We start from the raw sequence: 23056 nt of genomic DNA on the forward strand, positions 1-23056 counted from the left end.
ACTTGTTTCTGTAGGCCTGGCTCTTGGGTAGGATTGGTTGTAAAAAGATTTTCTCAGACTCATAGATAGCAGGCAGACTAGCTCTGGCCTTGGTGGTGGAGGTATTATGGGGGTGGAGGGATGGAGCAAAAGAGAAAAAAAAAACAACAACTCATGGACATGGACAAGGGATAAATGGTAATGGAAAAAAATTAAATTTAAAAAATTGGTCTTTTTTGAAGTTGTATCTATTGTCCTGCCCTCATACAGTTTTGGAGTTTGAACTCATTGTTACTTGCTTGGTATAGGAAGCCCTAAAACAAGAATAGGTTTCACAGGTTCCTAATAGATAAAATCTTACCAAGCATGAGCACACAATACAAAATTACAAAACAAAGGGAAAGAAACCACTCTGAGGAAGAGTCAGCAGAAACAACACAGCAGAGTTAGACCAAAAAGGATTTTAGATATTAGAATATATAAAATATTTAATGGAGGAGACATTAAAAATGTGTGAAAGAGACAAGATGCTATAAAAAAAAATGATAACCAATTTAAATTCCTAAAAAATTAAAAACATAATGATTGAAATGTAAAAAATCATTGAATGAGTTTAAGCAGCAGGAAATAGATTTATTATTGGTTAAGGGAAAATTAATTAGGTATGAAAAAATTACACATAATGCAGCACAGAGAGACAAAGAGGTAGAAAATATGAAAAAAGGTAAGACACAAGATAAAGTGAGTGATTCTGACTCTCTCTTTTTTTTTTGGCATTCCAGAAGAAAGGAGACAGAGAAGGGGATAGACAAAATCTTTGAAGAGATAATAGCTGATTAAATACCCAAAGTAATGAAATATAGGAATACTCAGATTCAGTAAACAAAATAAATCTCAAGTTGGATAAATAAAAAAATTCATGCCTAGTCATCCTTAATAATAAAAACATAATAGGCTAATTAGACTGGATGTCCTTCCAGACGTCCGTCCATCCTTCCAAAGTAAGCCAGGGCTGTGAAGGAAGCCCGGGTCCCGGGTGCCAGAGGGAAGCCGATGCCAGCACCCAGGGGAAGGAAGGCCTACTCTTGCATGAATTTCGTGCACCGGGCCTCTAGTCTAGATATATAAAAGGCTAATATGCTAAGTGTCCCTCTGATGGTCTGACCAGTCGCTATGATGTGCACTGACCACCAGGGGGCAGACACTCAATGCAGGAGCTGCCATGACGTGCACTGGCCATTTACAGAGAAATGGCAGTGTGGACCTGGTGCCGACAAAGGAACACTTGGCTTCCCACAAGTGGGACACAGGCCCTGCCACCACCCCAGAGCGACAGCCCACCAAATTGCAGCCAACACTGCCATGGTGCAAAACATGGCTCGCAGCCCATCCCAGCCTGGAAAAAGTTACTGTGGGTGCTGGGTAATGATGTCATGTAGCAACGCCCGGCTTCCTCTCCCTAGCGACAACTAGCCTCCTTGTAGTTTCTTCAGCCCAGGAACACAACTTGCTTTATAACCAGGTGGAAACATTTCATACTTTAACCAAATGTCTGTGAAGTGTTTTCCTGTGCTTTATCTTATTTGATCCTCACAGATGTCCTGGAGTAGGTAGATGGGAGACTCAGAATCTTATTTTCTTTTCATTAGCCGGAAAATGGAGATTTAGAAACTTGACCTAACTGAAAAGAAGTAAGAAATGGTGGACCTTGAAAATGACTTCAGGTTTTCTCAATGCACAGAATATAGTCAAACACTGCTGGAGTTAAATATTTTACCCTTTGTTCTCCTTGCATGATCTACAATAATAATCTGCTTTGTGATGACATTTACTACTGTGTTGCTGACAAGAGAAGTTGGGGTGCTTCACTGGGCTGGAAAAAGTTTAACTAAATCAGAAAGCAGGTCTAATTAATCAAGTTTATTCTATACTAGTATATATAAAAGGCTAAGTTAACTTGTGCATGTGCGATACATAAAAAGCTCTCACTGGCGCCAATCGCATGTGTGTGTTTCCGTCATGAATTTGGTTGACACTTTTATTATAGAGAAAGGGCAAATAGCGATATTAAAATATTTCTTCTAATTAATTTCCTTTCAATGTGCATGAATTTATGCACCAGGCCACTAGTTTCATAATAAAAAACAATATATAGTGGATTTAAAATGTATAGTTGTGTCTCAGACATGCATAAATATAACTTTATTTTTTATAATTGAACATAAGTTACTCATGAACATTTCTCCTTAGTAGTGGAATAAACTTAAACTCACCCAACCCAAGTAACGTTATCATTTCTAGTTTAAAATTTCTCAGTTAACTCAGTTTCTCTGGGTAAATTGTTAGTCTTTTAGAGTGCTATATCCCTCTTTCCCTTTCCTTCTCTCAGCTAGTTACCTGGGTGTAGGAGGCCCTTTGGTCCAGGCACTGTTGTCTACTCCTCAATGCCTGCTCAGAAGAATCTCATCTCACTGGGCCTTTAGATGTTGCCTGCTGACATCTAAGGCACAGCTGGTTAGGTCAGGTCTTTGGGAATGCTTTAATACCGATACATATGCTTCTGGGTATCATACCTTTGCTTTTGATGTTCATGTTCCTTGTCTTGATCTCAGCGTTCCAGAGTTTTCTGTAGAGCACTGAGGAACACTTGGCTTGTCTTCTGGTTAATAGCACGGAATGTATGGGCCTTGGTTAGTCTCCCCTCAGGCTCATCTCTTGATTAACTGCCACAGGCATGACGGCCCAGGCACCTTGCTGCAATCTGACACTATTAGTTACATATCACTGCTAACAAATCTAGAAGCAGCTTAGCTAGGTAGTTATGACTCATGGTTTCTCATGAAGTTATGGTCAAGATAGCAGTTAGAGCTGCAATGATCTGAAGACTCGGAGGATCCTTTTCTAAGGTGGCTCACTCAAATGGCTGTTGGCAGGGGGTCATGTCTCTTGTTGGTTATTGGTAGAAAATCTCAATTTCTTGCCACATGGACCTCTTCCTAGGGCTGCTTGATGTCCTTACAACATGGCAGCTGGCTTCTCTGGAGTGAGTGATCTAAGAAAGTAAGAATGAGGAAGAAGCCTCAATGCCCTTAATAGCCAAGTCTCAGAAGTTACATACATTCATGCTGGGGCTGACCAGCAGACCCTGAGCAATGGATGAATATATTACTCTGACACGTTTCTGTGAAAGAGAGACTAAGGGGCTGTTTTGCTTTATGAACAAAGTAGCCTCGATTGCCTGACTCCTTAGGCTTTTATTATAACAACAGCTTGAACTAAAATTAACCTCTAGATACAATCAGCAGGGTAAGTATCCTTGAGAAAGCACATGCTTCTACAAGGTCGGGTTTGAAGACTAAACATAGAGTTTCCAGTAGAACACCTGGGGGCTCGGACTTGTTTGGAAAAGTCAAGGTAGGGGATGCCGCCTTCAGCAAGGTCCCTCCTGAGGCCTCTGACCTTTCGGAGAATCCTCCTTACAGACTTTTCAACCAAGTCCAGTGCTTCCCAACACAGTCACTATTTCTATGCTCTGTTAGAAGTGAGTCACTAAATACATCGGGAGGGGAATTTGGCTCTAACTCAAAACAATTTTTTTTAATCCTCACCTGATGATATTTTTTCCTTTGATTTCTAGAGACGGTGGAAGGGAGGGATATAGGAGGAGGGGGGGGAGAGAGAGAGAGAGAGAGAGAAACATCCTCATGAGAGACACAGCAGCTGGTTGCCTCCTGTAGTAGGGGTGGAGCTGGGGAACTTGCAACGGAGGTATGTGCCCTTGCCTGGAAATCGAACCTGGGACCCAATGGTCCACAGGTTGATGCTCTAACCACCGAGCAACCGGCCAGGACAGGCTCTAACTTTTGAAGAGAGGAGTGTCAAATAAAAAGCACCACAAACTCTGTGGGGGCAATTGGGGCTTCTCTGAGAGGCTTGTAGTCTCTAGGCCGTGCCTGGGAATTGTGGCACAATCCTGGGAGCTTCTGGGGTGGGGATGGGGGGAGAGGGAGCAGAGTTTCTGTTAAATTAGATGCTTTTAGATCACAGATTCAGGAGGGTGGAGGTCCATCGATATCCTCACGGAGGTGAGATGGGTATCCCTTCCAGAGCTTTGTGCCCTTGTGAGACAGTGCTCTGCTCCCAGCAACAATCTCCTTCCTCTCCAGGGATGCTGGTGGAGAGCAGGCTCTGTCAGAGTGTACTCAGCTCTCCTCAAAGGCCTTGAAGTCTTCTTTTCTTCTGGGTTCTGGGGATGGGTGGACCAACTTACTCTTCTTCAGCCTCTCCTTTAACAACTGAACTAATGTAACTATTTTCAGCTCTCAGAGCTCATCTGACAATTTGGCAATTAAAACATTCAAATATGTGATGGACCACAAGATATGAGAAATTTCTGTCTCATACATATCCTGATGTAGGGAGCAAATGCATTGGGTTTGCACTTGAAGAAGTCAAGGGTCCCTCCTAAGTCTGCAAAACTTGCAAGGACTTCATTCATCAAAATGGGACTGTTTCCCCCACAGTTGTTTCCTGAAACAGTAAAAGGAGTTGAGCACAGTCCCTCTGGGTGGCCAGGCCATCACTAGTGGGCGGGACAGGAAGCAAGGATCCTGGCTGCTTCTGTCAGCATGGCAGGGCAGGACGGGAAGGGGGGTTGCTGGTGACAGCTGCCTCTGCTCTTCCCCCATCCACTCCTAACTATGTGAATGCCCTCTGCTTCACTTTGTTTGGACAGATTTTTGCAACTTCTCTTAGGTTCGGGAACGTTACTTGCTAAATGCTATTCAAATAATCATTTCACATGGTTTCCGATTAAAATATGGTAGAACCAACAAATCCACCAAAATCCTAATATGAAGACACAACAGATTTTGAATCCCCTGCCTCTCCTCTTTAAGATAGTCTCTTCTTACCCTGGGGTTTATGGTAATAAAAGCAGGTTTTCCTAAGCCTTTCCCTCTGTGGAGAGGCCAGCTTTGTCCCAGAGCTACACCTTCTCTTCTCTCCCCTCCATGAAGACTTCTAGAGGCTACCCTCTCTAGTCAGACCCCTACGCAGACATCTATTCACAGTAGAGCTTTACTCAGGAGTTGATACCTTCTCACTTCTAGTATCAGCCCCATCTTCTGCTCTTGGTCTGTACCTGCTGTGAAGACAAGAATGCTCCTGATATCTCTCTGCTTTTACCCTATTTTAAAAAAAACTATATTTTTATTGATTTCAGAGAGGAAGGAAGAGGGAGATAGAGATAGAAACATCAACAATGAGTGAGAATCATTGATTAGCTGCCTCCTGCATGCCCCCTACTGGGGATTAAGCCTGCAACCTGGGCATGGGCCCTTAACCGGACCCGAACCTGGGACCCTTCAGTCCGCAGGCTGACGCTCTATCCACTGAGCCAAACTAGCTAGGGCCTGATATCTCTCTGCTTTTAGTTCCCAGAACAGTAAGTGAGAAATGAGCTAAGGGTTACCCTCCTAAGTGCTCTGTCAGTGTTGGTGTGTGTGTGTGTGTTAAGAGAGAGAAAGAAAAGAGGGAGGAGAGACAGAGATATGAAAGAGATTTTAGCCTTTGGTCAGGCTGAAAGGAAGTATTAAGCATGAGCAGCTCTTACACCACCAGAGGCCTCACTAGCCCAGAAATTCCATTTCCTACCCACTCAAAGGGAGGGCTGCAGGCTGTTGCCAGTGTCCAGAGTAAAAAGTGAGGTTCTAGAAGCTGTTAATTGAACATAAACTGTATTACTTTAGGAAACAAAGGGTGGAAAATGCCTCATTAGGGTGGAAATTAGAGGTGATGTTTTTGCTTAAGATTTTGGGATGTGCAAATAGATAGCAACATAAACCAAGCCAGGTATTAACTGTAATTCCTTTAGTAATAGTGTTTACACCCAATTAAACCCAACATCCTTGTGGAAGAGGGAGGTAACTGAGATAAATTAGGGAAATTAGTTAATTAAAACGGAAAGATAGAATATTAAAAGGCAATAACCCATAAGAACCCCCTAAATTAAGAACTAAAATTCCTGGATTAATGTTTTCAGGCACTTAAAATCCTCCTCCTTAGTGACTAACCAGCATAGTCCAGGAGGCTGGCTGCTGTAAGTAAAAACACACCTTTAAATAAAATATAGTAAAATTGGCTGGATGAGAAAAAAAGAGAAGTCACTGAATATCAAGATTTAAATGTTAACTAGAAATGAGTAACCAAAAAACTTAGGGGTACTAAAAACCAACTTAACAAAACCCCCAAACTTTGAAGTGCAGTATAACATTAATGTAACTTAGTGCGTTATCAGAATAAACATACGCATGTAAGCACGACCCCAGTCAGGGGCAGAAACAGTACCAGTCCTCCAGAGGCCTGCCATTCCCCAAGCTATGCGCCTCCTCTTAGTTCCTACCTTTTCCATCCTCACCAAAGGCAACTGCTATCTTGACTTTTAACACCATAGGTTAGTTTTGTCTGCTTCTGAACTCTTTATAAATGGACTGACACAATAGGTTTTCTTTTTAGTCTGGCTTTTTTTCTCTTCTCTCAACATTGTGCTTGTGAGATTCGTCCATGTTGTTATACTTTTATTGAGGTTAATTTTTATAGAGATTAGTATGCCATGTGGTGTAACCAAATTGAGAAGTCTTTTTCCCCCCATTCTACTCTTGATGGACTTTCTGGTTGTTTTCGAATATCAGGTTGCTATGAGCATTCTTGTTCATGCTTTATTATGCAGATATCTTTTGGGTGTATTCCTAGGAGTGGAATTGATAGATCATAGGATATGTGCATTTTCAGTTTCTCAAAGTGGTTGAGTCAATTTATTCTCCCTCCTGCCATGTATGAGAGTTCCTATCACTTTCCTGGCCAATACTTGATATTAACAAACTTTTTTATTAGCCATTTTGTTTTGGTGAGCATGTAGTGGTATTGTATTGTGGTTTTAATTTGAATTATCCTTATTACTAACGATGTTGGGTAGCTTTAATATATTTATTGGCCAATTTAATATTTTGTGAATTTCTTATTCAAGTATTTTTATTGTGTTGTCTCATTTTTTCTTATTGATTGATAGACATTATTTTAAACTAGAGGCCCGGTGCACGAAATTCATGCATGGGGGCGGGGGGGGGGGTGTCCCTCAGTCCAGCCTGCACCCTCTCCAATCTGGGACCCCTCGAGGGATGTCCGACTGCCCATTTAGACCTGATCCAGGTGGGATCGGGCCTAAACGGGCAGTCGGACATCCCTCTCACAATCCAGGACTGCTGGCTCCCAACTGTTCGCCTGCCTGCCTTCCTGATTGCCCCTAACCACTTCTGCCTGCCAGTCTGATCACCCCCTAACCACTGCCATGCCAGCCTGATTGATGTCTAACTGCTCCCCTGCCAGCCTGTTTGCCCCCAACTTCCCTCCTCTGCCGGCCTGGTCACCCCTAACTGCCCTCCCCTGCAGGGTTGATCGCCTTCACTGCCCTCCCTTGCAGGCCTGGTGCCTCCCAACTGCCCTCCCCTCCTGGCCATCCTGTAGTGGCCATCTTGTGTCCACATAGGGGCAGGATCTTTGACCACATGGGGGCAGCCATATTGTGTGTTGGAGTGATGGTCAATCTGCACATTACTCTTTTATTAGATAGGATAGAGGCCTGGTGCATGGGCGGGGGCCAGCTGGTTTGCCCTGAAGGGTGTCTGGATCAGGGTGGGGGTTCCCTTGGGGCATGGAGCAGCCTGAGTGAGAGGCCTGTGATGGTTTGCAGGCCAGCCACGCCCCCTGGTGACCCAAGTGGAGGCCCTGGTATCTGGAATTTATTTACCTTCTACAATTGAAACTTAGTAGCCTGGAGTGGAGCCAAGCCTCCTGCTCGCTCTGTGGCTGGCAGCCATTTCTTTAGGGGTTTATGTACCTTCTATAATTGAAACTTTGTAGCCTTAAGGGGAGGCCTGGGCCAGCCAGGGTGTGCGGAAAGCTTTGCTTCCTCCATTTCCAGGGGCAAACCTAGCCTCCCGCTCTTTCCAGCTCTGTGGCTGCCACCATTTCTGTTTGGATTTGTTTACCTTTTATAATTGAAACTTTGTAGCCTTGAGTGGAGGCCTAGGCTGGCAAGGGCAGGTGGAAAGCTTGGCTTCCTCCATTGCCTGGGAAACCCAAGCCTCCCTCCTGCTCTCTGTGGCTGTAGCCATCTTGGTTGGGTTTATTTGCATACTTGCTCTGATGGGCTGGTGGGCGTGGCTTGTGGGTGTAGCAGAGTGATGGTTGATTTGCATATTACTCTTTTATTAGGTAGGATTCTTCATATGAGCCCTTTGTTGGTATATGTGATACAAGGAACTTTCTCTACTCTGTGGCTTGCCTTTTCACTCTCTTAAAGATGTGTTTTGATGACTAGAAGTCCTTATAGTCTAGTTTATCAAGTCATTTTTTTCTTTAAGATGGTAGTTCTCAACTGGGGTGATTTTGCTCCTCAGATAGGGTTATAAGATAAAATATGTGACATCTAGTTAAATGTGAATACCAGATACACAATGAAAAAATTTAATGTATTTTTCAGGTAATATTTGGGACATACTTAGACTATTTTTTGTTGTTGTTATCTTAGATTTAAAGTTTGTGCCTCCCCCCCCCCCCCCAATTTTGGTAATTGGACCCCCAAGGGACACTTGGCAATGTCTTGGAGACAATTTTGCTCATTATAACTGGGGTAGTGGTGGCTATTGGCATCTAGTGGGTAGGCCAGGGATGCTGTTAAATATCCTATAATGCCCAGGACAATCCTCCACAACAAAAGTTTATCTGTTTCAAAATGTCAATTGTGCAAGGTTGAGAAACTTCCTTTAAGGTTAGTGATTTTTATGTGCTTGAGGAAATCTTTCTAAACCCCAAGTTAATAAAGCTACTCCTTGGTCACATCATCTAGAAGTTTTATTTTACCTTTCAGGTGTGGGTCAACTGGAATTGATTTTTGTGGTTTTGTAAGATAGGGGTCAAATTTCATCTTTCCCTATGGATATTCACTTGGCTCTTGTACAAAAATGACTTCTGTAGTTCCTCCATAAACTGAGTGCCCATGGATGAATATGTCTATTTCTAGACTTTATTCTGTTTTATTGCTCCAATTGATTGCCTTTGCATCAATATCATATTGTACTAATTATAGTAGTTTAATTTTTGGATTTAATAAAGTTTTACTTTTCAAAATGTACAGCTGATGGTACCTGTTCCTGCATCTTGTGTCCAGCAGCTGTGGCATCCCCACCTTTGGTGTTGCTGGTGTAAATTTCTTGAGCTCTGTGCTTTGAAACTAGTTTAATAAACTAGTTTACTAAGGCGCTCCTAAGGGCTGCTCTGGCCAAGGAACACAGATCTTCTGGCTCTCAGAGACTACAGCTGGGGTTATAAGCTTATAGCTGGGAACTTCCTGAGAGAATTTGTCATATGTTGCTTTGCCAAACTAGGCTAGGTTATTGAGCTTGTCCCAAACTTTGCCTTAAGACCATGTCTTCTTTTTGCCCCCAGATTTGTTTACTGGGTGTTTGTCTTTCTTGGCCAACTTTCCAACATCTTTTTGTTTGTCATCTTGGGTGGCATAGTGAAACTCTAAGAGCAGCTGCCACCACTGTAGCCTTAATAAGTTGTTGGACACAAAAGCCAGCAGTATTAAATAAATCCTGATGTCTAGATTAGGGTCCTTGAGAAACAGATCCTGATACAATGATTTGAGTGCAGGCAGTATAATTGTGATGTGGTTCCTGGAAGCATCAAGAGAAAAGTGAAGTGAAACAGAGAAGGAAAGGAGAGAATACAGGGTGTGTTAATGAGCAGATTGCCTCTGTTAACAACTTCATCTTGCATGGGACTATTGGGAGATGGTGATAGACATTCCTCAGAGTTATCCCACCAGGACAATATTATCAACCAGTTCCCATCCATCATGGTTTGAGACCGCTGTAGGGGCCATTTCTGGTTTGGTGTGTGCACTGGCTGAGCATGCTCCTACAACCAGAGAAAGCTCATAGGGAGAGGGTTATGGGTGATTGGAGTCAGAAGCCATCTGGAGAGGCTCATCTCAGTGAGCAGTGATGGAATATGGATAGGACACTAACAGTATCAGCACCCTCCTTCCTCTGAAATGATCTGGTCCATTCCTGCCCTACAGTCAGTTTGTTTCATCTGGATGCTAATTCTTCAAGGTAGTGATCTTTTCAAGTCATAACAACAGAAGATTTTAATCAGGAAAAGCATAATGAAAACTAACAAAGATCTTAGCTTCCTGGCTACCCCTGCTCAGTGATGCAACCATTGATGAGGAAACCAACCCAAAGTAATGCAGCCAACTCCTCTTCTGGGAGCCATGATGTCTGATAGCCCTAAAGCCATGTTACAAAACCAAAACAAAAAAACTTCAAACACTTCAACTATCCAAATAAGTTGAAAGTACTGAAAGGTTGAGTAAGGACAGAAGCCTTTCATCATTTAATAAAAAACATGGACTCAGTAAATAGTGGTCTTAACCACAAATCACATAATCTGGGCAGAGATCTGTCAGTTTCTACCTAATCTCTCTCTGGCTTGGGGCACTGATATGGGGTGTGCAGTCATGAGATCTTTTACAGTGAGAAGAGGAAATGTCCAGGGTCTTCCCAGGAAAAAGAAGCCCCCATACTGACACAGATCCCTCCCCTTTTGTTACATGCACAGCACTGCATCTTGGCATATAGTCAGTACTCAGACAATGTGTTTTGACTTGAGCAGTGTTAGCTTCTTTCTCTTTCCCTTAGCTTAGGCTGAATCAGGGCATTGGACCCTGAGTGGTAGGCCTCAGCAGTGTCTAATTTGGGGTTCCCTTACAGCTGCTACTGTGAGTGGTTCCCTCAGCTCTGGGTCTAGAGGGTCATGGGTCTCTCCTGTACTTTCTGTCCTGGGGATCTGGATCCTCTCTGCTCTGGTTTCATAGTCTTCTGGGAAGGTCTTTCTGTTTTATAAGCTCTCCAATTTTTTTCTATGCATACATAAAACATACACTGAGTGGCCAGATTATTATAATCTCTGAACGCATAATAATCTGGCCACTCAGTGTGTGTGTGTGTGTGTGCATATATATATATACATATATATTAGAGGCCTGGTGCATGAATTCGTGCATGGGTGGGGTCCGGCCAGCCTGGCCAGGGGGTAGGGACATGGGCGGTTGGCCGGCCTGCCTGCTGGTCGAACTCCTGGTTGAGGGGACAATTTGCATATTAGCCTTTTATTATATAGGACTAGAGGCCCAGTGCATGATTGAATCATGCACGTGTAGGGTCCCCTACATGCTTTTGCTTTCGATCATGGGGGAGCTGGGTGCCTGTCCGCTGGTGCACCAGGCCTTTCAGAAGCCTCCAGCGTGGCGGAGGCTTCTGAAAGGCCTGGTGCCTGAGTGGACAGGCACCCAATTCTCACGTTTTTGCTTTCGATCGTGGGGGAGCTGGGTGCCTGTCTGCTGGTGCACCAGGCCTTTCAGAAGCCTTCGGCGCGGCGAAGGCTTCTGAAAGGCCTGGTGCCTGAGCGGACAGGCACCCAGCTCCCCCGCTTTTGATGGTCCACGGTGGGACGTGAGCTTGCTGCCCCAGAGGCCCCTTCTGTGCCGCAGCACAGCCATGGTGCAGACGCTGAGCTCGAGCCGCCACTGGCGACGCGAGCTCAGCGTCCCGCCGGCCCAATCGGCCACCCCGGCCACCCCGAGTCCTGCCCCCCCGCGCCTCCTGGCCAATCGCGGGCATAGCGAAGGTACGGTCAATTTGCATATTTGTCTATTATTAGGTAGGATATATACTGAGTGGCCAGATTATTATGCATTCAGAGATCATAATAATCTGGCCACTCAGTGTACATTTACAAAACTGAGATTCTGCTATAGAGAGATTTTTATATTGCTTTTAAAAAGCATTACAGGATGGTGGCATAAGTAAATGCCACTATTTGCCGCCTCTCACAACCACATCGAAACTACAACTAAAATACAGAACAACCATCATTCGGAACTGCCTGAAATCTGGGTGAGTGGAAGTCCTACAACTAGAGAAGTAAAGAAGAAAGCACATAGAGACTGGTAGAAGGGGCCAAGGCACGGAACAGGCTGGTGTTTTTAACTAGGAGGGATATCCCAGCAGTGGAGGCGCCCTTGAGGAGCAAGTGGTCCCAGCCCTACACCAGACTCCCAGCCCAGGGTTCCAGAGCTGGGAAGAGAAGTCCCCGTAATCAGTGGGGATTGCAGCTGAGTGACACAGAGGTTGCTGGAGACCCAGGAAGTTCCTCTTAAAGGCTGGGCACAAGGACTTAGTTGGACTCCATCCCTCTAGGCTCCAGTGCATTTGGGGAGGAACTGGATTGTTTGATGTCAGGGAAAGAGCTCAGGGCAGCTTTCTCCCAGACTGGGGTGCTCACAGGCATCATTGTTCCTGTGCTGGAATATCTCCCATCGCAGAGCTGACTCGCAGCCATATCTGAGTTTCCATCAGCTTGACTCACAATGTTCACTCTGCCTTGATGATTCCCTGAGACCCTGCCCCATCCAATTTTCAGCCCCATCCACACTGTTTGCAATGGCTTTTCCATATGAATAGCCTCTCCTGGCTCAGGCTTCATAGTTTCCTAAATCTCTTAAGAAAGTAGCAACTGGCTTCAGTGTGCCCCATACCTATCAATAAGAGGCCCAAGATCTGGCACTAGCACCAGCCTGCCTTGCTTTACAGGTTGGCCTCTCCTGGGCACTTCCAAGCCCAATACAGGCAGCAGCCATCTGCAGATCACTCAGTAGCTCCTGCCTGGGGATCCCAGGCAGTAGCTGACTTTGCATCTCCTGGGTGCCTCAGAGCCAGCACACCTGGTGGACACCTTCAGACCATACCAGATTATAATTCTACACATCCACAAGTGACACACTCAAGGGTCAGACTCAGTGAGCACCAAAGCCCCACTAAAGAAAATCATGCTCCATTGGGGTGTTTCCTGCACAGCAGCTCTTCCACTGTAGTTGGAGCAGGTTCTCATAGCCAATTGGCCTGGACATAAACTCCTTCCAGTGACACCAACAGCATCAAGGTTCAACTACAATATGACTGCACACAGCCCACACAGGGGCACACCAAGAGTGCCAAGTTTAGGTGACTGGGGAAGCTAAGCCACTGGGCCTTATACGACACCTACTACACAAGGCCACTCTACCAATTCCAGGAGACATAGCAGCTCTACTTAATACATAGAAACAAACACAGGGAAGCAGTCAAAATGCAGAGACAAAGAAACATGTCACAAATGAAAGAACAGAGGAAATATCAAGAAAAAAAATGAAGTGAAATGGAAGCAAGCAAACTACTAGATACAGGCTTTAAAACAATGGTTTTAAGGTTGCTCAAGAATCTTTAAAAAAAATAAATATTTTGATTTCAGAGAGGAAGGGAGAGGGAGAGAGATACATCAATGATGAGAGAGAATTATTGATCCGCTGCCTCCTGCATGCCCCCCCACTAGGGACTGAACCCGCAACCCAGGCATGTGCCCTTGACCAAAATTGAACCCAGGACCCTCAGTCCACAGGCCAATGCTCTATCCACTGAGCCAAACCAGTGAGGGCTCAAGGATCTTAATAAGAGCTTCAAGGGACTAAAAGAGAGCCTCAAGGGACTTAATGAGACTTTAAAGGATCTTAAGGAGACTTTCTTTTTCTCCCCTCTCTTTATTGATTAAGGCATTACATATGTGTCCTTATCCTCCCATTGTCCCCCCAACACCTCCCCCCCAACTCATGCCCTCACTCCCCTGGTGTCTGTGTCCATTGGTTAGGCTTATAAAGATCTTAGGGAGACTTTCAAAGACATGAAAAAGGACTAGTCAGAAATTAAGCGTACACTAACTGAAATAAAGAATAACTTAGCCCTAGCCAGTTTGGCTCAGTGGATAGTGTTGGCCTGTGGACTAAAAGATCTCAGGTTCTATTCCAGTCAAGGGCATGTATCTCAGTTGCAGGCTCCTCCTGGCCTGGTCCCTTGTCGAGGCTCATGCAGGAGGCAACCAATTGATGTGTTCCTCTCACATCGATATTTCTCTCTGTCTTTTTCTCTCTCTTTCACTCTCTGTAAAAATCAATGGAAAAATATCTTCAGGTGAGGATGAAAAAAAAAAAGAATAATTTACAGTGATTCAACAGTAGAGTAGAGGATTCCAAGAACCAAATCAATGATTTTGAGTATGAGGAAGCAAAAAAAAACACCCAATCAGAAGAGCAGAAAGATAAAAAGAATAGCCCTAGCCAGTTTGGCTCAGTGGATAGAGTGTTGGCCTGAGGACTGAAGAGTCCCAGGTTTGATTCTGGTCAAGGGCACATACCCTGGTTGTGGGCTCCATCCCCAGTAGGGGGTGTGCAGGAGGCAGCCGATCAATGATTCTCTCTCATCATTGATGTTTCTATCTTTCTCTCCCTCTCTCAAATCAATAAAAATATATTAAAAAAAGATAAAAGAATACAAAAATATGAAGATAGTATAAGGAGTCTCTGGTACCACTTCAAGCCTACCAACATTTGCATTATGGGGGTGCCAGAAGGTGAAGAGAGAGAGCAAGATATTGAAAACCTATTTGAAGAAATGGCAGAAAACTTGCCCTACCTGGTGACAGAAATAGACTTACAAGTCCAGGAAGCACAGAGAGTCCTAAACAAGATGAACCCAAAGAGGCCCACACCAAGACACATCATAATTAAAATGCCAAGGGTTAAAGACAAAGAGAGAATCTTTTTTTGTTTTGTTTTTGTGTAAATTTCTTTATTGATTAAGGTATCACATATTTGTCCTCATCCCCCCATTCCCATCCCACACCCCTCCCCACGCATACCCCCCTGTTGTCCTTAACCACTGGTTAGGCTCATATGCATGCACACAAGTCCTTTGGTTGATCTCTCCCCTTTATCCCCACCCTCTCCTACCCTCCCTCTGAGGCCCTACAGTCTGATTCATGCCTCCTTGTTTCTGGTTCTGTTCTTGTTCATCAGTCTATGTTGTTCATCATTTGCCCTAGATGAGTGAGATCATGTGCTATTAGAAATACACTTATAAGAACTGAAAATGAGACAAGCAATAATGGTTATGCTGAAAGGCAAATGAATCAGTCTGTAGTGAGTTTCTTTCTGGGCCAACAGTTCTTTTGAGACCCAATTTCAATGTCAAACAGCTCCATATGTGTACATGTCAGCAATGACATTTCAGTTCTGGATGGTGGACAGATGGTGGTATTGCAGGTCCGACCCTCTCTGGTTTGGTCCTGGGCAACCTGCAGTGATGCACAGCTGCTGACTGCTAGTATGGCAAGGCAGCGTCAGTGTCTTCCATCTCTGGACTGCTTCTCTTCTGTCTTCATGGCTGGAGTAGTCCTGTCGATTCCTCTCTGTTGCCGGAATCCACATGGTCTCAGAGTTGTACAAAGAGAGAATCTTAAAAGAAGCAAGAGAAAAGCAGTGTTACCCACAAGGGAGTGCCCATATGATTGTCAGCTGATTTCTCAATAGAAACTTTGCAGGTATTCAAAGTGATGAATAAGCAAGGACCTACAACCAAGATTATCCAGCAAAGCTCTCATTTAGAATTATTCAGATAAAGAACTGTCAGGAGCCAAGAGTTGGTCAAAGGATTAACTCTGACCTTACTTCAGTAAGTTACTGAAACTAGGCCCACTTCCTCTTGCATGAGGACAAAGCATTCTTTCCATAGTTGCCCTTCAACCGCCATATTCTTTATAGTCAGCACCCTTTACGACCTTAGTCAATTATCTAAGTCCACATGACCCTTTCAGCCCCCATCCCTCCTAGGCATCTCCCCTTCTAGAAACCACATATAAGGAACGCTGTGAAAAATAAAATTTCGAGGCTTGATCAGAAACCCTTTTGTCTTGCCTCCATTCTTCTGCGTCCCTTGTCTGTCTCTCATTCTCTTAGGTGTACCACCTCGGTACCCCCGTTAGAAGACCCCGCTGGCCGGGGAACAGAACTTCACAGACAAGAAAAAGCTAAAGGAGTTCACCATCAAACCAGTATTACATGAAATGTTGAAGGGTCATGAAGAAGAAGAAGAGAAAATATGAACAATATACTAGCAATCCTATCTAATGAAAGAGTAATATGCAGATTGACCATCACTCCAACACACAAGATCAAGATAGCTGCCCCTATGTGGTCAAAGATCCTGCTCCCATGTGGACACAAGATGGCCAGCAGGGGAGGGCAGTTGGGAGGGACCATGCCTGCAAGGGAACGCAGTTGAGAGGGACCAGGTCTGCAAGGGAGGGCAGTTGGAGATGATCAACCCTGCAGAGGAGGGCAGTTAGGGGTGACCAGGCCGGCAGAGGAGGGAAGTTGGGGCAAACAGGCTGGCAGGGGAGCAGTTAGACATCAATCAGGCTGGCATGGAAGTGGTTAGGGGTGATCAGGCTGGCAGGCAAAATCGGTTAGGGGCAATCAGGAAGGCAGGCAGGCGAGCAGTTGGGAGCCAGCAGTCCTGGATTGTCAGAGGGATGTCCAGTGGGATCGGGCCTAAACGGGCAATTAGACATCCCTCAAGGGGTCCCAGATTGGAGAGGGTGCAAGCTGGGCTGAGGGACACCCCTGGCCTCCATGCACGAATTTCGTGCACTGGGCCTCTAGTAAATACATATCTATCAACAATTAAATCTAAAAATCAAAATAAATGAACAAGGAATCTAATGAACAAAATAAACTGATGAATAAAATAGAACCAGAGGCTTGGAAACATGGAATAGACTGATGAATCTCAGAGGGAAGGGGAGCGGGGGGGAAGAGAATAACTAAGGATCTTATATGCACACTAGAGGCCCGGTGCACAAATTCTTCTTTGAAATCAATAACATATATTTTTAAAAAAAGCTGAGGTTAAATTCTTTATTCATGACTCTTTTTGTATATCTCTGATTATTTCTTAAAGATGAATTTCCAGAAAGAGTTCACTTCATGGAAAGGATTCATCATACCCTCAGTGAGGACTGCTATTAGCTGCAGGATCCTGTGTATCTGTCCCTATCCTGCCCTGTTTTCTCTCCTCTAGCCAGTCCATCACCTGACAAGAGTTTGTGCTGTGCAGGCTCCAGGCTTTTGACTTCCTGCTGGTTTGGGTGTAGCCCTTTGGCAGGGTGTTGCATGTGCAGAACTTGTGATGCTGTCCCTCCTCTTATCAGCTCCAAGAATATGTATTGAAGCAATGAGTGAGAAGTAATCTACATCTCAGATTAAAGCTCCACAGATGGTAGATCTTTTCTTATCGAGGTGGACCCTATATAGTACTAACTGCCTTTTCTACATAATGTATCTAAATCAGTGGTTCTCAACTGAGGGTGATTCCTGTCCCATCCACCGCCTACCCCTCTGAGGGACATCTAACAATGCCTGAAGACATTTTTGGTTGTCATAGCTTAGAGGTGGAGGGGGTTGCTATTGGCATTAAGTGGAGAGAGGTCAGGGATGTTGTAAACATCATACATCTTGCTTGCAATTCAAAATGTTCTTAGTAATTCTGAATATTACTAAAATAAATCTTGATATAAGGTTGATAATTAAGGCAAGGAAGGCTCTGGTGTAATTTATTTTTTTTATAGCGAAGGTGGAGATTTATGGAAGAACAAGTACAGACTCCCACGTGGGGAGAGGGAAGCATCCCACAGAATGGACTCTCAAGTAGGGAGGGGGAAAAGTCCCATTGGGTTCGCTTTCTCTATGGCTTATGTAGGCTACAGATCCTGGTGCCTTGCTAATCCCTCTGATTGGTCACTATTTCCTTAGACTGGTTACTATAGTAACTCCTGGGCTCAAAGGTCAAACCTCACATGGCACAAGTGAGGTTCTTCCTCCTCCTTCCTTATTGTTTTCCTATACCCTTTGGGCTTTCTTCTTCTTGTGAATGAAGGGCTTCCTTCTCTTTATTCTGTAAATATAGACCTTTCTTGGCTACTTCCAGTTCCCTTGTCTTATGTAAATGCAACTGTTGCTGCTCCCTTGTCTTATGGAGATGTAACTGCACCTGGCTTCCTTGTGTTATGAAAATGTACTTTCTCCCAGTCTGCAGCCCCATGCTTTTCCACGGACCCTCATTTCTAAAAAATCCCTTAGCCTGCCTATGTTCCTCCAAAATTCCTGCTTCAGTCCCCCCTCTGATTAGGAAACCCCAACTGCCATTGGGGACAGGGGATGCCGCATCTTTCTGGCTGCTTCCTGCTGGCAAAGGGGTCATAGTTTGGGGTGGCAGTCAGGGTCCCATCAGAAGTGGGTGGTCTAAGGGTCCGCAGAAGATGGATGTAGTGGCCTCCATTTGCTGTTGCATGTGAAGGACCAATTACAGCTTTAGGGCTTCTAAATGGAGAATATGAAACACAACAAGCAATGATTAAAGATGAGCAATAATGAAACAGTATAAACCAAGGCCTGAGGAAGTGGTTTTGGTTGGTGGTAGAGGTAGCATAGGTTGTCCTATAGACCAAGATTTAGCACATTTTACTCTGAGTTGGGCTGCTTATAATATAATTAGTAGTTAGGGATTTGAGGAGCCAGCATGGTTTGATAAATGTACTGTACGAGGGTTACAGAGAGGGGATATAAGCAGGAGTATCTTGTGGTGTTTCTGGGTCCCAGTAAGGACAGAGAAGGTCTCCAGGTACCAGCCTAGGGTTTAGATGACACTTATAAAAAGGCAGAATAAGAGTTGTTAAAAAGATTAAAATACTGATTATTTAGAAATACCAGAGTATGTTACTTATCTGGCACTCATTGTCTTCCCAGGATCCCTTCGAAAGAGAAGTTTCAGGTCCTTTAGAGGCTCACATGAGAAGAAATCTGGTGATTTAGCTGATGGCAATGCAGCTACATCCTCCTCCTGTGCTGGCATTGAAGGCTCACTGGAGACAGATGAATTTAGGGGTTGATGCTGCTGACCTGCAGGGAGACTTAAAGATGGGGCCTGTAAAAGAGCCTTTTGGGCTGTTTAAAGACCTGCCTAAATACATTTTCCAATGGAAGCACAATCCACAGACACTCCGCAAGGCACTCCATTAAAAGCAATGTCTCTAACTTAACAGCTATGTCTGGCTCTAATGCTGAATTCTCTGAAAGGCTAAAAAATTCTACAGGGGTGGAAAACAGTTAGCTGGCTCTTCCTTTCTTAACTCTTGCCTAGAAATTTTCCCCAGGACCCTTACTATAAAGGCCTGCACCAATGGAAGCTTAGGATTGTAAGCTTAGTGGGTCCTGGACCGCGGAGGCAGTGGTCTTGGCTGGATACTATTTGACCTGACTGAGATAGAAAGCAGAAGAAAAGGCAGATGATTCTCCAATTAAAACCTACTTGGGATCTGGGCCAGGGGAGTGGACGTATGTAGTGGGTCAGAAATGTGCTGTTCTTGGAACCGTGTCTCAGTTTCTCTCTCAGCTGTCTAAGACAGCTGCGAGGACTTAGGATGCTGGGTGACCAGCCCTTGTATGCATCCCCTGGATGGGTCAGAATTTAATCACATGTGTTGTTAAAACCCTAATGAGGCGGTCTGCACGCCATGGAGAGATTCTTTCCCAGCACCTCTGCTGTGGATCTTATTCACATAAGAACATCCAAGAATCATGGACTGGAGTGTTCCCACAGCCAGGGTCAGGTTGGCTTTCTCATTCAACTGTGAAGGGAATGAGAGGCTGTCAGTGCTAGAGATTTGTTAGGGTGCAGTTGGAAGCAATCAGGGAGGGGGAGTGTACATTGCTTCACAATAGAGCCACGTCCAGAGAGTTGAGTTGAGGGGAGGTGTAGTCCAGAGGCAGGTTGGGAAAATTTCAGGGCAATGGGGACCTGAAGGAGAAGCATGAGAGAACAGGAAGTGAAGAAGGGGAAGAAAGATGTTGTCACCTTTAGTAACATGATGTCATGATGAGCAAGAATATAATCAAATTTTGGATGAGGGAATTGTTTTGTGACCTTAAGCTTCTGCTGTGTGTCTTCTTTCTTTGTTATGTTATGGGCTCCAAGGGTGACCATTATAGACCTGTTGTGAAGGAGAAGGAAGGTCAAGGAGAATCAGTGGCGGTTTGGAGTTTCTCCTGAGATGTACCCTTTCTGAGATAAGTGGACTGGAATCTCTCAGTAGGTCACAGGACTCTACCCACTCTCCTTTTCCTGGGTTACTGTGGCATTTGGGGGGGCGCAGGTTTTACTCAGGGAAAGCTTTTCTGAGGGAATAGAGACAATTTCCAAGACTCTGAGGAAATGCTAGTGACTGAGCAGGCCATGGAGGACCCAGGGGGCAGGGTTAGCACTTCCTAATTCAGGGAGTCCTATATGAGGGCCAGCCCTTTGGAGAAAGAGATGTCAGAAAAAAAGAGGAAGAGGTGGGGTCTCAGGTGGACTCTGTTTCCTGCCTCCCATGGAAAGGATGGGTTTAGGTCCCTGAGAACTAAGGGCCAGTGTTCTTGGAAAGAGCAGAGAGGAAGTGGCCCAGGGAACTGGGTGGAGCCCTGAGAAGTGAGTTGGGCATCTTATGTGTTGGGGTTGGGGAGAGGGGGAACTACTTTTAGAGGAGGAATGCTTGGATGGGGTCCCTATTCCTTTTTAGGGGAGCTGAGTGCACAATGACTGAGGGTGAGGGCATCCATTCAATTGTGAGAATAATTTCCTTAGCCCAATTCTTACCTCTCTTTAAAGTGACCCAGGCTCAGGAGTCCCTCCCTAGGCCCCCCTGTGGGGATGTCCCTGGTTGCTACCCTGGATGTTTATCTCTCATCTGGAGATAAACAAGACCCTGTTTCTTACCTCCCTGCACAGTGAGCAGCTGTCAGCACAAAGTTCCGTCTTATCAGAAAACCACCACAATGCATCACTGAATTCTGGGGAGTGACAATTTCCAGGTGGGCCATGTAGGGGTGGGAGTGAGGCTTGCACTGTGTCCCTGATGATGTCCCCTGGAACAGAGAGCCACAGGCCTGAACAGATTTGAAAGGTGAGAGAGGCTTCTCTTGAATCTCATCCTCACCCTGCATTCTGCTCATCTTCCCTCTCAGGTGTCTTTGATATCAGCTTTCCCCAGGCACAGCCTTCTACATGAATTCTCATTCCTTCCTTCAGGCACAATAGCCAACCGGCCTCAGATGCCACTCAGGCATTTTTTCACCTCAGATTTCCCCCACCCCCATTCTGCCCAGCCTCAACCCTCTTGTGTCACCTTGCAGGACAAGCTCTCCAGGCTTCTGTCCTTGACCTGTGACACAAGAGGGCCAAATTATAAGGTAATGTGTAGCCCCAAAGTTCAGAAGGTGAAGAGAACATAGGACTTTATCCGCATGATCACACATGTTAGAGAAGATACCCCCTTTCCTCCCAATTGCTCTGGAATTTTCCCCAATCAACGCGGGGTTCCTTGTTCCTGGGAGCTACCATAGGCTGCAGAGAATGGGTGGGCGCATCCCAAGTGGAAATGTCACTCTGGACTCTTGAAGAGATAGCCTGCCCCTCTCTTGTTTCAGAGTCGGCTATATTCAGACACAATTTTGTTTTAGGAACTGGTCCTGAAGCTTCTAGAGCAGTGATGGGCAACCTTTTGAGCTTGGTGTTTCAAACTTCGCCAAAAAACTGAGCATAACTCGGGTAGTGTGTCCCTTTGAGGAAAAAACATTATTTCACGATATTTATAGTTTAAATAACATAAATGTTTCATCCTCAGCATGCGGCTGCCTCAGTGGCCGCGTGTCATCAGAAGTGGCACTGACACGCGTGTCAGAGGTTCGCCATCACTGTTCTAGAGGGAAGGGCTCTGAGACTCACCGGCTTCAGATCTGGAGCATAGGAGGAAGATCAGCAGGGGAAGAGGAAGATGACCCATCTTCTCAGAGAGGCTGCCCATGGCAGGCTCCGCTTCTGTTTTCTAATCTTGGGCTTTATAACTCGCAGCAAGAGAGGAAAGGGCAGTGCTGGTAACCACAGGAACTGGTAGTCATGTTTTTTTCTCTCATTCTAAGCTGGCTGTCTTTTTGATCTGAAGTTTCCCCAGAGCTGCCCTTTGTTTTGTTAGAGGTGAAGTCCTGTTTTCCAGGATGAATTCTCCACCATGGTGCCGTATCTGGAGTGGGGTCATGGGGGAATCATGTCCTTCCCAGTTAGGGCAGTTTGTTAGAGGCCCATAAGAAACATGGGTGGGGGAGATTTGTTACACTGAGCATTCAGGAGCATATGCACTTTTATGGCTATATAGCTCATAGTAGGAAATGCATTTTGCAAAATGACTCAATGCCATACACGTTATATGTGAGCACATGAGCACAAACATACACACATACAAATGAATCAAAAGTTTCAGCAAACAATATTTATCTTTACCACGTACAGTGCTCTCTGTTAGTTTCGATTCGATTTGATTCAATTTCGTTGCATTGCATTGCATTTCTCTTTGGTGGTAAAGCAGAAAAGGGCCTTAATTTATAATCAAGAAAGTCTCATTCTGAACCATAAGCCTGGATACATAAAATTGAAATAGTAATAACTATTGCATTCCATTCCATGTTAAAAATGTGAGCAGCATCGACTTAAAGGATTATTTCCTGCAATTTGAAAAACGTTGATCTGGATCTCTCGCTTCCTCTGAATCAAATGTTCATTGGCAGAAGAGAGATCCAAAAAGAGTAGATGCGGGAAGGGAATATACCTTGTTTTAGGATTTCACACACATTATCACAAGAGCAAATGGGATTGGAAGTAGCCTTTTTGAGAGCCTATGCACATCATTTATTGTCATAACTCTTTGATATATTTTCATCACAATCCTGTGAAGTAGTTATTACTATTTCAATTTTATGTATCCAGGCTTATGGTCCAGAATGAGACTTTCCTGATTATAAATTAAGGCCCTTTTCTGCTTTACCACCAAAGAGAAATAGAGAAGTTGAGTCCTGCCAATGGGGATATAGATGTAGAAGGATGTTTGCTTTTGCGGGGCTGGAGTTTCCTATTCTCACATTAGGAATCAAACTGCTTTTGCTGAAAAAGAATATGAACACACAGATGTTAGTATCTGAGGTTTTTTTCCA

The sequence above is a fragment of the Eptesicus fuscus genome, chromosome 5 (genome assembly GCF_027574615.1).
Source record: "Eptesicus fuscus isolate TK198812 chromosome 5, DD_ASM_mEF_20220401, whole genome shotgun sequence".
Classification (NCBI taxonomy): Eukaryota; Metazoa; Chordata; class Mammalia; order Chiroptera; family Vespertilionidae; genus Eptesicus; species Eptesicus fuscus.